The sequence below is a fragment of the Somniosus microcephalus genome, chromosome 1, assembly GCF_052327205.1.
Source record: "Somniosus microcephalus isolate GS21.2 chromosome 1, FLI_Smic_1.0, whole genome shotgun sequence".
Taxonomy (NCBI): Eukaryota; Metazoa; Chordata; class Chondrichthyes; order Squaliformes; family Somniosidae; genus Somniosus; species Somniosus microcephalus.
Window position 1 is genome coordinate 423,190,328 of NC_140987.1, and position 15,939 is coordinate 423,206,266.

The following is a 15,939-nucleotide window of genomic DNA, read 5'->3' on the forward strand; positions in this document are numbered from 1 at the left end:
CTGTATTGTCATGTGCGTGAACAAAGATTTTTATGAATAAAGTATATATTTTTGAAAAAAAAATCTGTAAGAGGCTTGATGAAAGTTTCAAGTGTGTGTGTGTGTGTGTGTGTGTGGACATTGGGTGAGAACTGGGCTGGGGTTAACTGTGCTGCCCCCTCCCTGTTGTAAAGCCTGACAACAACTCACTGTCTAGGTCCCTGGTGTCTGCGGAACCATACAACAGACAACACATTCAGGAGAGAAGGAGAGGAGAACATTAGCAAAAAAAAAGCCTCTGTGATATCTTTCACTGGAAAGCAAAAGATATCAAGAAAAATAAGCTTTAATAGGAGCACCAGTGAAAAGAGATAAAGGGGCAATAAAATAAAGAAAGAGAAGGCAAGAACTGGGATGCTATTAAGAACATACCGAGTGGTATTTTCTTATTGAACCAAATTGAAAAGCTACGCTTTCACTGCCTTAAATCCCTTCGTGGTCTGGAGTTACAGAAAATAAGTTCCTGAACTCTTAGCTGGAGTGAAAGATTAAGCCTCGATTTTAACTCGGAGCGGGATTTGGGTGGGCGGGAGCCGAGGCGAGTGGCAAACCCGCCTGACCGCGACAGCATAGGACCTGGGAGATTTAAACTCCCAGGCCTCACGTGCATGCCTCGGTCAGTTGCCCGCCCGAAACCGGTGGGAAGCAGCAGCTGGCCGGCGGGCTGGAGCGGAATGTTAGATGACAGGAGGCCACTGGCCGAGACCAAAGAAACAGTCCCCGGCACGCAGGTACGTCACAGGGAGGGGGTTTCGGGAGAGTCTGGCAATTAAGTGGGGTGGCGGGATGTGGGGCCGAGCCCGGGGTATGTGAGGCCTAAACTTTCCTTGTGGGGCCTGGAAGAGCAATCCTGCTCCTCCTGGCCCCACAAGGAAGGTAGAGAAAAAATAAAGAACCGTGCCTCTTTGGGCCTCTTCCCACTATCTCCACCTGGCGAAAAAGCCACAGCAGCTTCTTCGCTCAGGCCACCAGTTAAAATAGCAGTCAGCGCCTGATTATACCATTGGGTCTCGATCTGCATATTTTATGAAGAACCCTGCTGCCTTCAGGCGGGTGTCCTTGCTGCCTGCTCAGCGGAGCAGGTTAAAATTCCAGACAGCAGGAACAGGGCAGGATGTCAGCGGATAATTCTCCCAGCTGATTTTAACAACCTGCCCACTTAGTTTCTGCTGGGTGGGCAGGGTTAAAATCATTCCTTAAATGTAATTCTGGAAATATAATTATTTCAATGCTTTTTATTTTTAGTTATGTATAATCTATGAAATGGAACTCCATAATTCAACAATGTGTCACTGGCATTTGGATACGATAGCTCGTCCATTATTGTTAACTACAATATAATATTAGCTTAGGTCAGTCAAGGGATGCAATTTTCACCCACCAGGCTATCTATCTGCTATGTTTTTTTTTCCTGCCAATTTTATCCCGCCTCCTGTCCTGGTTGGGTTATAGTTGCATGGGTACCAGCTACCCTCCAATACGTTGCCCAAATGGCCATCTTTCATGTGTGAGCCTAGACAATGGATGTTTGCAGGCATCACACCCAAGCTCCGGCCAGGATTGCTAGATAGCAATCTGAAGTAGGAACACTAGTTGATATTTTTCCCCCTCCCTAGCTCAGGGCACTGAAGTCAATTGTAGTTCCCACGACTATCACAATGGTTGAGTTCAGCTAAGTGAGCGTAGTCTGGTGATCAAACCTAGTACCTTTCTGATTTGCATGGCTCAATTACTCAATGTCTTAACCAGCTGAGGTGTTGGGGAAGCTTCTGCTATGATAATAACATTTTCTAAACTTTTGAGTCAATAGCTAGTTCGTACTTATTGCCCGATCATATCCATAGTTCACAAGTGCTCTGAAACGTACAATCATATATGATATCAAGGGAGATATCTGTATTATTGGTACCATGTTTTATGTTTTTAAAACTATACCCTGGACAGCTAAGAGCAGACATTTTGTGTTACAGTCTCCCACTGAATACAACCATTCCAGCAAATGGTTGTATTCAGCCCTAATCCAAACTAACAGTGCCTGGGTGTTTTTTTTTTTTAAACGTGATCCCATCTCTTTTAATGTGATTTCTCCTTGTCTGACACACTATTTGTGGCCAAGTAGGTGGGAAATCTGATTTGAATGCTCCAGTAATCCAGCTCTGAAACTGGCTGCTGATAGGTGCACAAGGTGACTCCCCACCCCTTCCATGTTGGGAAGTGCCTGGCATTTCATCAGCACCTCATCTCAGCTGAGATTGGGAACTTCACATAATCATAAAGAAAATGATGGATGATGATGGATATTCGGCCCATCTTGATTCATCCATTCAGAGAGAGCCTAACATTAACCCATTGTAGCATCCAATTGTTTCTTATATGATTCCAGGGATTTTGCCTCTACTACTTTATCTGCAAGCTTATGCCACATGTTAATTACCACTTTGTGTGAACAAAAACTTCCTGTTGTGATCCTAAAAGCACCCTTCTTTAGTTTGAACTGGGATCCTTTTGTTCTACTCAGACAGTTTAATTTAAAATAATGTTCCAGGTTCACTTTTTGTATATCCTTAACTATCTTATATACCTTGATATGATCACCCCTCAGATGCCACCTTTGCAGGCTGAAAACCCATGTTTTCCAGTCTGTTCTCATAACTCAGAGCCCTGAAACTGGGCATCAGCCGCACGGCTCTTCTCTGCACGGTCTCCAGCACGACAATGCATCTCTTGATTTCCGGCAGCTAGAACCAGACTCAGTATTCAAGGTGCAGTCAGTTTTAAGAAAGAAACTGCTAGCCTGACCCTTGACCTCACTGATATCGACACATGTGCTTTCCAGAAGAGAGCACTGGCGAGTGATCAGTTGCAGGAACTCGGCTGATTTTTTCCAATCACGAGTTCAGGGGTGTAGAGCAACCCAGCTGCTACAACAACAACCAATTATTTTAATTATACAAAACATGTACTCGCTCCCTTGATGGCTCTGCTAATTAAGGTAATAGGTAGATGAGTCATACAGTCTAGAAAAGTCAGAGGTTCCAGCCCTGGTCTGTGCTGAGTTAGTTAATCACAGCTGTGGTGGTGGTAGGGGTGCTACAGTTAGCCTCAATGTTTCTGGATAGCGAATGGTAGATTGGCCCAGGTTCCTGCTCCACATCACTGCTGGAACTCTGTGTTTGTTGGCATCAGATGAGTATAGGGTTGCCTCAGCTGTGATGCACCCCCAACCCATGGTAAACTAGCCCACTGACACGTAGCCTGCCAACATTCACTGCTTAACCTCACAGATGCTGAACAGTCACTTGGACAAGGTGGTGGCGAGCAACCAGCATGCATGAAACTGTATTTCAACAAGACGTCAATGACTTCAGGAGAGAAGGAAGGGAGACAATTGATAGAAAAAAATAGTAGATGGTATTTACTCTCCACATAACTGAAGTCCCTCATCCTTGGTACTATTCCAGTAAATTTCTTCTGCGCCCTCTCCCAGACCTGCCCAGCAGAAACCAGGCAGGCAGTTAAAATCACCGCAACGAATTGTCCGCTGCGATCTTTTGAGCAGCTGAGCAGGACAATCACCAGAAGGCAACGGAGTCCTGCTTTAAATATTCAACTAAGGCCCTGACGATGCCATCAGGACCCAATTTTAACCCTAGGCCTGAGCGGGGAAGGCATCGCGACACCAACCTGGTGGCAAACAGGAGTGTGACCAGAAGAGGCCCTGAAAAGTAAGTAAATTTAAGTTTTGTTTTGGTTTCCTTGTGGGCCTGGAGGAGCAAGAGTGTGCTCCGAGACCCACAAGGAAACCATGGGCCTTGTTTTACAAACATTCAACTGAGATTAGATTAGAGCCTTTGTGGCCATCAGCTGTTTCTGAGCCATGGTTTGCCACTGTACATTAACAAGCATTAGTGTCCCTACATAATGCAATTCACATTCAGGTCTTACTGCCTTCTAACAGTGACGAGCAGTTGAGTGATTTTTTTTAAGAGTTTGAGAATAGGTTGAGATCGTTTCGGCCCCAAGACTGCTAATCATTCACTTTACCAGATAAAACTGCGTGTGGACGACCGCCAGCTACCCTGAACTTCCCTCCCCTCCCCTGACTGTGATGCCCTCCGGCACTCCTCCTAACCACTTAATTGGCTGCTGGGGATTGTTCCATCGCATGCCCAGCGATGGCATTGCCACCCAAAATCCCATTCCGTCTTCCACCGAATGGCCAGCTATCGCTTCCCACTGGGCTCGGGCGGGTGAGTGATAAGAACATAAGAAATAGGAGCAGGAATAGGCCACTTGGCCCCTCGAGCGTGCTCCGCCATTTAATAAGATCATGGCTGATCTTGGGCTCAAAGCCACTTTGCTGCCCGCTCCCCATAACCCTTCACTCCCTTCTCTTGCAAAAGTCTGTCTATCTCCACCTTAAATGTATTCAATGATCCAGCCTCCACGGCTCTCTGGGGCAGAGAATTCCACAGATTTACCACCCTCTGGGAGAAGAAATTCCTCCTCATCTCAGTTCTAAAAGGGCGACCCTTTATTCTGAAACTGTGACCCCGAGTTCTAGATTTCCCATCCTCTCTGCATCTACCTTGTCGAGCCCCCTCAATATCTTATATGTTTCAAGAAGATCACACCTCATTCTTCTAAATTCCAATGAGTATAGGCCCAGCCTGCTCAACCTTTCTTCATAAATCAACCCCCTCATCTCAGGAATCAACCGTGTGAATCGTCTCTGAACTGCCTCCAATGCAAGTATATCCTTCCTTAAATAAGGAGACCAAAACTGTATGCAGTACTCAAGGTGTGGTCTCACCAATACCTTGTACAGTTGTAGCAGGACTTCCCTGCTTTTATACTCCAGCCCCTTTGCAATAAAGGCCAACACTCCATTTGCCTTTTTGATTACTTGCTGTACCTGCATGCTAACTTTTTGTGTTTCGTGCACAAGGACCCCCAGGTCCCTCTGAACTGTAGCATTTTGTAATCTCTCTCTGTTTAAATAATAATTTGCTTTTTTATTTTTCCTGCCAAAGTGGATAACCTTGCACTTTCCCACATTATACTCCATCTGCCAAATGTTTGCCGACTCACTTAGCCTGTCTATATCCCTTTGCAGATTCTTTGAGTCCTCTGCACAACTTCCTTTCCCACCCATCTTTGTATCATCCGCAAACTTGGCTACATTACACTCGGTCCCTTCATCCAAGTCATTAATGTAGATTGTAAATAGTTGAGGCCCCAGCACCGATCACTGCGGCACCCCACTAGTTACCGTTTGCCAACCAGAAAATTACCCATTTATCCCGACTCTCTGCTTTCTGTTAGTTAGCCAATTCTCTATCCATGCTAATATATTACCCCCAACTCCGTGAGCTCTTATCTTATGCAGTAACCTTTTATGTGGCACCTTATTGAATGCCTTCTGGAAATCCAAATACACCACATCCACTGGCTCACCCTTATCCACCCTGCTCATTACATCCTCAAAGAACTCCAGCAAATTTGTTAAACATGATTTCCCTTTCATAAAACCATGCTGACTCTGCTGACTGCATTATGATTTTCCAAATGCCCTGCTACTGCTTCCTTAATGAAGGATTCCAGCATTTTCCCAACGACAGATGTTAGGCTAACTGGTCTATAGTTTCCTGCTTTCTGTCTCCCTCCTTTCTTAAACAGGCGTGTTACATTTGCGGTTTTCCAATCCGCTGAGACCTCTCCAGAGTCCAGGGAATTTTGGTATATTGCAACCAATACATCCACTATCTCTGCAGCCACTTCTTTTAAGACCCTGGGCCATGCAGATGAGGCCCGGAAGTTAAAATCTCCCAGGCCTCACGTTGTGGCCGGCCAGCCGATTTCCCATCCACCTCAGGCCCCCGCCCGCACGACTTCCACTATGAGTTAAAATCAGAGCTGTAGTTTGTAGTGCTTTGCTGTGGTAACAATGACTGGATGCAGCAGATTGTAATATCCCTTATGTTGTACCGGTACAGCCAGCAGTGATACAAGGCTTTGATCACTTGACAGCATAAGCTTTGAAAGCAACAAAAGCATGTTACAGAGTTAATGATTGGTTATGACTTGCACACGCTACACAATACAGTACATGGTTAGAATTACCAGAAATGACAGCACCTCGGGGCATTGTGGTGTGCACAGGTGTTTGTTAGTATGTCATTATTATGAATTCACTTGTGTATTCTGTTTCTACAGAATTTTACGATTCCTAGTTTGAACCTCTTCTAAATTGATTGTACGTATGACATAAAGTAGGTGGTTTGGTATTTTATGGCCAGGACCTTTCCTGAGTATGAAATTTGTGTACCATGCTTAAGATATAACTGGTTGGTAGTCATGCACCCATGATCAAGGTAATCCAACAGGTGTGTGAATATCCAGTTACCTGAAATGTGAGTGAAAGTATCCAGATATTAGGAACATAGGAACAGGAGTAGGCTAATCAGCCCCTCGAGCCTGATCCGCCATTCAATGAGGTTAGGGCTGTGACATAACTCCCTATACCCACCTTTGCCCCTGAATACATTTGGTTAACAGAAATTGATCAATCTCAGATTTAAAATTAACTATTGACCCAGCATCAACTGCCGTTTGCGGAAAAGAGTTCCAAACTCCTACCACCCTTTGCATGAAAGGCCTAACTCTAATTTGTAGGCTATGTCCCCTAGTCCTCGATTCCCTAACCAGCGGAAATAGTTTCTCTCCAGCTACCCTGTCAGTTCCCCTTAATATCTTAAACTTCGAGTAAATTGCCCCTTAATCTTCTAAATTCCAGGGAATACAAGCCTAGTTCGTGTAATCTCTCCTCATAATTTAACCCTTGCATTCCAGGTATCATTCTGGTAAACCTACGCTGCACTCCCTCCAAGGTCAATATATCCTTCCTAAGGTGTGGTGCCCAGAACTGCTCACAGTGCTCCAGGTGTGGTCTAACCAGGGCTTTGTATAGCTGCAGCATGACTTCTACCCCTTGTATTCTAGTCCTCTAGATATAAAGGCCAGCATTCCATTAGCCTTTTTGATTATTTTCTGTACATGTTCATGACATTTTAATGATCTAACTACATGGACCCCCAAGTCTCTTTGGACCTCCACTGCTTGTAGCTTTTTACCATTTAGAAAGTACCCTGTTCTATCCTTTTTAGGTCCAAAGTGGCTACATTTGCCTACATTGAAATCCATTTGCCACAGTTTTGCCCATTTGCTTAATCTATCAATATCTTTGTAATTTTATGATTCCATCTACACTGTTTACAATGCCGCCTATCTTTGTGTCATTGGCAAATTTGGATATGTGGCTTTCTATCCAATCATCTAAGTCGTTCATAAATACGGTGAATAGTTGAGGCCCCAACACAGATCCCTGCGTGACACCACGAGTCACACCCTGCCAACTAGAATACCTGCCCATTATCCCTACTGTTTGTCTCCTGCTGCTCAGCCAATTTCCTAACCAGGTCAATAATTTACCCTCAACACGCATGACCTAACCTTTACAAATCCATACTGGCTCGCTCTGATCAGCTGAAAATTTTCAAGGTGTTCAGTCACCCTATCCTTAATTATAGACTCTAGTAATTTCCCAATAACAGATGTTAGGCTAACTGGTCTATAATTCCCTGGATTCCCTCTCTCACCATACTTAACTAGCGGAGTGACATGTGCAATTTTCCAATCTAATGGAACAGTTCCAATCTAAGCACAAGGGTTATAGGTCATATAATAATTCAAGTTATCATTGTGTACAGTTGGTGACATTTAATTCTTATACGGTACACAATTATAAATCCATTACTGATGATTGGAAGACATTAATGATAAGGTACTAAAACAAGTATTCTAAAAACCAACTAAACCACGATAATCTTACATGTCTACTACATTTCCAAATTTTGTGTCATCTGCAAACTTTGAAATTATGACCTGTACCCCCAAGTCTAGGTCATTAATGTATATCAAAAAGATCAGTGGCTGGGTGACACCACTGTATACTTCCCTCCAGTTTGAAAAACAACAGTTCAGCTTTACTGACGAAAGCAGTTCTGATGAAAAGGCATCGACCTGAAATGTTAACTCTGTTTCTCTCTCCACAGATGCTGCCTGACCTGCTGAGTGTTAGATCCATGTATCTTGATGTTGTGTCCTTCAATAATTAGACAAGAGACTGCAGGGAACAATCAACAGGTGTTTACTGAATGAGGGTTACTCTAAAACTAACTCTACAGATCCCTACTCAGGGTTTATATACAGGTGTGGTCACTGCCGGTACTACAGTATACAGGAGCTGTAAAAAGTAGTTCTCCCCTTAAAGGTACATATACTACAATTCCTCCCCTTTTAGATTAACAGTACCATAACATTCATTTAACAATTAAATATCAACTAATTACAATTAACACTTTTAACATGCAACATTAACTGAAAATAGTCTATTTATAAATTCAGTCTTTGGGGAGGCTTCCTGATCCTTTCTGGATAGCGCCTTTCCTGAGTGTCTTGCTCTTGGTGCGGAGGCGATTCTGGCCCCCTGTCGTCGGTTGGTTCATCAGCTTCCGATGCTACTGTTTCTGGAGTAGATGCTACCTGTATGTCAGGTTCATCACCAGGTATGCGAGACATGGGGTTGACTCGTTCCTGTGACTCTAGGATCTGGTCAACATGGCGTCTCACAATGTTCTCCCCAACATCCACTGTGTACATTAGTGGCCCCTGCCGTGTGCATATCGTTCCTGGTTGCCATTTCTCTGTTCGGTAGTCGCGGGCCAAGACTGGTTGCCCTACATTGAAGCTCCTTGTCGGCTTCTCATTGATGTGCTGGAATTGCTTATTCTCAACATCTCTTCGTACATTTGGTCTGAGCAAATCCAGACGAGATCTCAACCTTCGGTTAAAGAACATCATGGCCGGGGTCTGGTTGGTGACTGCATGTGTCGCATTTCTGTAGGCTAACAGGAAATTGTCCACCTTATGCTGCAGTGGAATGTCGTCATCGCACATGGCCCTTACTGCTTTTTTAAAGGTTTGTACGAACCTCTCAGCCAATCCATTTGTGGCTGGATGATACGGGGCGGATGTGTAATGCCTTACCCCATTCCTTTTCATAAATCTTCGAAACTCTTCGGACACAAACTGTGGTCTGTTATCAGAGCAAATCTGCTCTGGCAAGCCGTTCCTGGCAAAAATGGTCCGTAGGACTGCAATAGTTTTCTCCGTGGTGGTGGAGGACATTTTGATCACTTCAGGCCATTTCGAGTGCGCATCCATGGCTATTAAAAACATTGAGTCCATGAATGGACCAGCAAAATCAATATGCACCCGTTGCCATGGAGATGAGGGCCACTCCCATGGGTGCAGAGGGGCATGTGGTGGTGCATTTTGGACCTTCTGGCATCCTGAGCAGCTCTTTGTCAGGTCCTCGATTTGCTGATCGATCCCCGGCCACCACACATAAGCCCTAGCAAGGCTTTTCATTTTCACCCCTCCCAGATGGCCTTCGTGAAGCTCATTGAGCACTCTCTCCCTTAATTTGGGTGGAATTACCACTCGGGATCCACACATCAAGGTCCCCTGGCATACTGACAGCTGTTCTCTTCTGGATGAGAATGCTGGCAACAGTGAGTCGCCATGTGTTGGCCATCCCTTCACCGTCAAGTCATATACCCGAGACAGTGTCGGGTCATTTCGGGTCTCCTTCTCCATATCAGCGTTAGTTACTGGCACGCGTTCAATTATAGTCGAATAAAATATTTCGACTGGGTCCACTGCTGGTGCTTCCTCCGCAGTAGGCAGTGGCAGGCGTGATAGCCCATCAGCGTTTCCATGCTGTTTCGTGCCCTTATACTCGATTTCATATTGGTTCGCCCCTAGAAAAAGGGACCATCTTTGTAGCCGTTGCGCAGTTATCACCGGAACGCCCTTCTTTGGATTAAAGATGGAGACAAGTGGTTGGTGGTCAGTCAGCAAGGTGAACTTCTGCCCGTGCAGATAGTGATTGAACTTTTTCACTCCCCACACTAGGCTGAGGGCCTCCCTGTCAATCTGGGCGTAGTTACGCTCGGCTGAGGTTAGTGACTGAGACGCAAAGGCTACTGGCCTCTCCGAGCCGTCCGGGAATTTGTGCGACAGCACCGCTCCAATGCCATAGGGTGATGCATCACACGCCAACCGAATTGGTAGTGCTGGGTTGAAATGAGCCAACAGCTATTTTGATGTGATCAATGCTTTGCTCTTCTGGAAAGCTCGTTTACATTCATCACTCCACTTCCATGGTACCCCCGTTTGCAGTAGGGTGTTCAGCGGGTGTAGGACTGTAGACAAATTCGGCAAGAACTTATGGTAGTAGTTCACCAGCCTGAGGAACGACCTCAGTTGTGACACAGTTTCCGGTGCTGGAGCCTTGACTGCTGCCTCAATCTTTTCAGGGGACTTATGTAACCCCTCTTCATCAATAACGTGGCCACAATACGAGATCTGCTTCTGGAAAAACTCGCATTTGTGGCGATTAGCTCGGAGCCCATATTCCTTCAATCTAGTGAGCACCTGCTCCAGGTTGGCGAGGTGATCACTGTCATTTTCGCCCGTGACCAGGATGTCGTCCAAATAACACTGGGTCCCTGGAATCCCTTGCAGCACTTGATCCATTGCCCTTTGCCAAATAGCCGGAGCTGATGCTACCCCGAACACCAGCTGGTTGTATTGGTAGAGACCTTTATGAGTGTTGATCGTGAGGTACTGTTTCGAGGCTTCTTCTACCTCCATTTGCAGGTACGCCTGGGCCAGATCAATCTTAGTGAAGCGTTTCCCTCCAGATAGCGAGGCGAAAATATCTTCAATCCGCGGAAGCGGATATTGTACCGTGTGAAGGACTGAGTTCACTGTCACCTTAAAGTCCCCACAGATGCGAACCTTCTTTGGTTCCCCAGGCGTATTACTCAATGACCTCTTCATTACAGGAACGAGGTGTAGCCCACTCGCTCCAGTCCACTTTGGACAGTACTCCAGAACATTCCAAACCTTCCAGCTCTGCTTCGACGGCTGGGCGGATCGCATAAGGCACCGGTCTGGCCTTAAAAATCTTTGGGCTTGCATTTTCCTCTATTTTGATTGTCACTGTTATGCCTTTTAGTGTTCCAAGTCCCTCCTGGAACACTTCTTGTGCGTCAGTTAGCATTTTTGACAGTCGTCCAGGTGTGACGTCGTCATCCTTTTTGGCATCTACAGTCAGTGCTTGTATGGAATGCCAATCTAGCTGTATCTTCCGGATCCATTCACGTCCTAGTAGTGGTGGTCCTCCATCTGGCAATACATATAGGTCCATTTTTGGTGTTTCCTTGCCGTTATATATAACGTTCACCCTTATTTTTCCTTTGGGGTAGACTTTTTGCCCCGTGTACATCTTCAAGACAATCTCTGTATCTCTCAAGGGTATATGTGAGAATAGCCGCTTGTAGTCCCTTCGGTTTATGACTGTTAGGGCTGATCCTGTGTCCAAATCCATTTTCACTTGGACTCCGGCTATCTTGAGCGTGACCCAGATAGTTTGGTGATCCTCCGTTTTGATCACATTATGTAGTTTCAGACAACCCAGCTTCTTGCTTCCGGAGTCTGTATCACTTTTCTGTTCGCCTGAACTACTCTCCGTCACCTTATGTACCTTCTTGTACTTCTCCTGTGGAGATTTCTTGCTGCTGGTTTTCTTTCCCGACCTGCAGACTCTTGCTAGGTGTCCTACTTTCCCACACTGTCTGCACACTTTGTCCTTTGTGGTAAACCACTGTTAACCTGCACATGCCTGTGTGGTAAACCACTGTTAACCCTGTACAAGTCCAGGCATGTCTCAGCCCCTGGCTCCACCCCTAAGCCCGGGTATAAAGGTGACTCACCACCCTTCCCCCGAGAGCTCTTAGGATGGATTCACTAGCAGAGGCATGCTCTAGTTCTTTATCAATAAAAGCCTACTTCATTTAAGTCCATCTCGTAGTCTTTGGTATTGTTGATAGCGCATCAATTTTATTGACTAATTTTCAACATGGAGCAAATCTTGAAGCCGGAACGTTTAGACCTGGATCCTCAAGCAGCAGATGCAGCCAATAACTTTGAACACTGGCTGAGCTGTTTCGAAGCCTTCCTGGAGGCCTCTAGCACTACTGTCACTACAGATGACGCGAAACGGCTTGTCTTGAACTCACGGGTGAGCCACCGAGTCTACTCGATCATCCGAGACGCCACTACTTACGCGGCTGCCATCGCGACACTAAAGGAACAATACGTGAGGCCTGTTAACGAGGTCTACGCCAGACACCTCCTGGCTACCCGAAAACAGCGCCCCGGGGAATCGGGCGCTGAATATTTACTGACACTGAGAGTCCTCGGCCGGGACTGTAATTGCAAAGCGGTGACGGCCAAGGAATGCACGGAAGACCTGATCCGAGACGCCTACGTAGCCGGCATCAGGTCCAACTATACTCGGCAGAGGCTGCTGGAACAGAGGGGGCTCGACCTGCAGAAGACGGTGGCCCTCGCTAACTCGTTAGACGTGGCCCTCCAGAACATGGACGCCTACCCCCCTGACCGGATGGCCACGTGGATGCCACGGGAGCAGCCATCTTGGGACCCGGTAAGGCCACAAGCCGCCAGCAGCCCAACTACAGCTGCAATGACCAGAGGCTAGAAATGCTACTTCTGCGGCCAGGCCAAGCACCCCAGACAGCAATGCCCAGCAAAGGACGCGACCTGCTCCAAATGCGGCAAGAAAGGCCACTACGCGAGAGTGTGCAAGGCGAAATCGACCCCCAATTCCAGCAGCGCCGCGTGTGAACCGTACAGGCCGCCATTTTGGACCCCACCAACCACGTGTGAGCCGTGCAGGCCGCCATTTTGGACACCACCAGCCGAGGGGGAGCCGCCATCTTGGACACCATCTCGGGACCAGGCCCTCGGCGCGGGCGAATACTACAGCGACCCACCGACCTCGACGATGGCCTCCATCACCCTGGACCAATCTAGGCCCCATCAACTAGCCAGGTCCACGATGAACGTAAAGGTAAATGGCCATGCCACAAATTGCCTTTTCGACTGCGGAAGCACGGAGAGCTTCATCCACCCCGACACGGTGCGACGCTACTCCCTATCGGTTATGCGCACACGCCACCAGGTCTTTATGGCCTCATAGTCCCATACGGCGGACGTCGGTGGCTATTGTGTAGCGACTCTGACAGTGAACGGCATGGAGTACAGAGAGTTTAAATTCCTCGTCCTGCCACAGCTCTGTGCTCCCGTACTGCTAGGATTAGACTTCCAGTGCCATCTGGAGAGCGTCACGATGGCATATGGCGGCCCCCTGCCCCCACTTACAGTCTGCAGCCAGCAGAATTTAAACACGGCGCCGCGCAAAGTATGCAGCCTGTCCACCCTGAAGGTCAAACCCCCCCGTTGTTCGCTAACCTTGCCAAAGACTGCAAGCCAATTGCTACTAAAAGCAGGCGGTACAGTGCCGGGGATAGGAGCTTTATTAAATCAGAAGTACAAAGACTCCTGAGGGAAGGGATTATCGAGGGCAGCACCAGCCCATGGCGAGCCCAAGTGGTGGTAGTAAAGACCGGCGAAAAACAGCGTCTGGTTATTGATTACAGCCAGACGATCAATCGATATGCGCAATTAGACGCATACCCACTTCCCCGCATATCTGACATGGTCAACCAGATAGCACAATACCGGGTATTCTCGACGATTGATCTGAAGTCGGCATACCACCAGCTCCCCATCAGGCCTGAGGACCGCCAGTACACGGCCTTCGAGGCTGACGGTCGCCTCTACCACTTCCTCTGAGTCCCCTTCGGCGTCACCAACGGGGTCTCAGTCTTCCAAAGGGAGATGGACTGGATGGTTGACCAGAACGCGCTGCAGGCCACCTTCCCCTATCTAGACAACGTCACCATCTGCGGCCATGACCGGCAGGACCACGACGCCAACCTAGAAAAATTCCTCCGTACGGCCCAACGGCTGAATCTGACATACAACAGAGAAAAATGTATGTTCCGCACCGCGCGCCTCGCTATTCTTGGCTGCGTGGTGGAAAACGGAGTAATCGGCCCCGACCCCGACCGAATGCGCCCCCTCCTGGAACTACCCCCCCCCCCCACTGCCTAAAAGCCCTGAAGAGATGCCTAGGGTTCTTCTCTTACTACGCCCAGTGGGTGCCCAACTATGCGGACAAAGCCCGGCCCCTCATCAAGTCAACCTCCTTCCCCCTGACGGCAGAGGCCCGTGCGGCCTTCACCCTCATAAAAGAGGACATTGCGAAGGCCACAATGCACACAGTGGATGAGTCCATCCCTTTCCAAGTGGAGAGCGATGCATCCGACTTCGCCCTAGCCGCAACCCTTAACCAGGCGGGGAGACCCATGGCCTTCTTTTCACGGACCCTCCAGGGCCCTGAAATTCGACACTCCTCAGTCGAGAAGGAGGCCCAGGCGATAGTGGAGGCTGTACGGCACTGGAGACATTACCTGGCCGGTAAACGTTTCACCCTGCTCACTGACCAACGGTCAGTAGCATTTATGTTTAACAACAGACAAAGGGGGAAAATCAAAAATGATAAGATATTGCGGTGGATGATCGAGTTATCCACCTACAACTACGATATCTTATACCGGCCCGGGAAACTTAATGAGCCCCCAGACGCCCTATCCCATGGGACATGTGCCAACACACAAGTCGATAGGCTACGGACCCTCCACAATGATCTCTGCCACCCGGGGGTCACCAGGTTCTTCCACTTTATTAAAGCTCGCAACCTGCCTTACTCCATCGAGGAGGTCAGGACCATGACCAGGAACTGCCAGGTCTGCGCCGAATGCAAACCGCATTTTTATAGGCCAGACAGGGCACGCCTGATTAAAGCCACCCGCCCCTTCGAACGTCTCAGCGTCGATTTCAAGGGGCCCCTTCCCTCCTCTGACCGCAACACGTACTTCCTCAATATTATTGACGAGTACTCCCGTTTCCCCTTCGCCATCCCCTGCCCGGACATGACCAGCGCCACAGTCATCAGGTGCCTCCACAACCTGTTCGCCATATTTGGCTTCCCCAATTACATCCACAGCGACAGGGGCTCGTCGTTCATGAGCGACGAGCTGCGCCAGTACCTGCTCGAGAAGGGCATAGCCACGAGCAGGGCTACCAGCTACAACCCCCGGGGTAACGGACAGGTAGAGAGGGAGAACGCAACGGTGTGGAAGACCGCCATGCTCGCCCTAAAATCCAAGGGCCTCCCAATCTCCCGCTGGCAAGATGTCCTCCCCGATGCGCTCCACTCCATACGATCACTGCTCTGTACTGCCACAAACGCCACCCCTCACGAGAAGATGTTCGTCTTCCCCAGGAAATCCACCTCGGGGACATCACTACCACCATGGCTGACGTCTCCGGGACCCGTCCTGCTCAGGAAACACGTGAGGAGCCATAAGACGGACCCCCTGGTCGAAAAGGTTCACCTCCTCCACGCCAACCCACAGTACGCCTACGTGGCGTATCCTGACGGGCGGGAGGACACAGTCTCAATTCGAGACCTCGCACCCTCAGGTACCACCCGAAACACCATCGATCACCATCCACTACCTCCACCCACAACCACTACCCACGACGCACCACCGGGGTGTCTACCACGAACTGACGACATGCCGGTGCCATCCCTACCCCGAGAGGACGACACGCCAGTGCTCCGTCCCACGCGAGAAGCGGCCGCGGGCAAAGAACCGCCGCAACCGGCACCACGAAGATCATTACGGCAGACAAGACCCCCGGAGAGACTTTCGTATACAAACTTTTGAAACACTTCACCCCGCCGGACTCTTTTTAAACGAGGGGTGAATGTGGTAA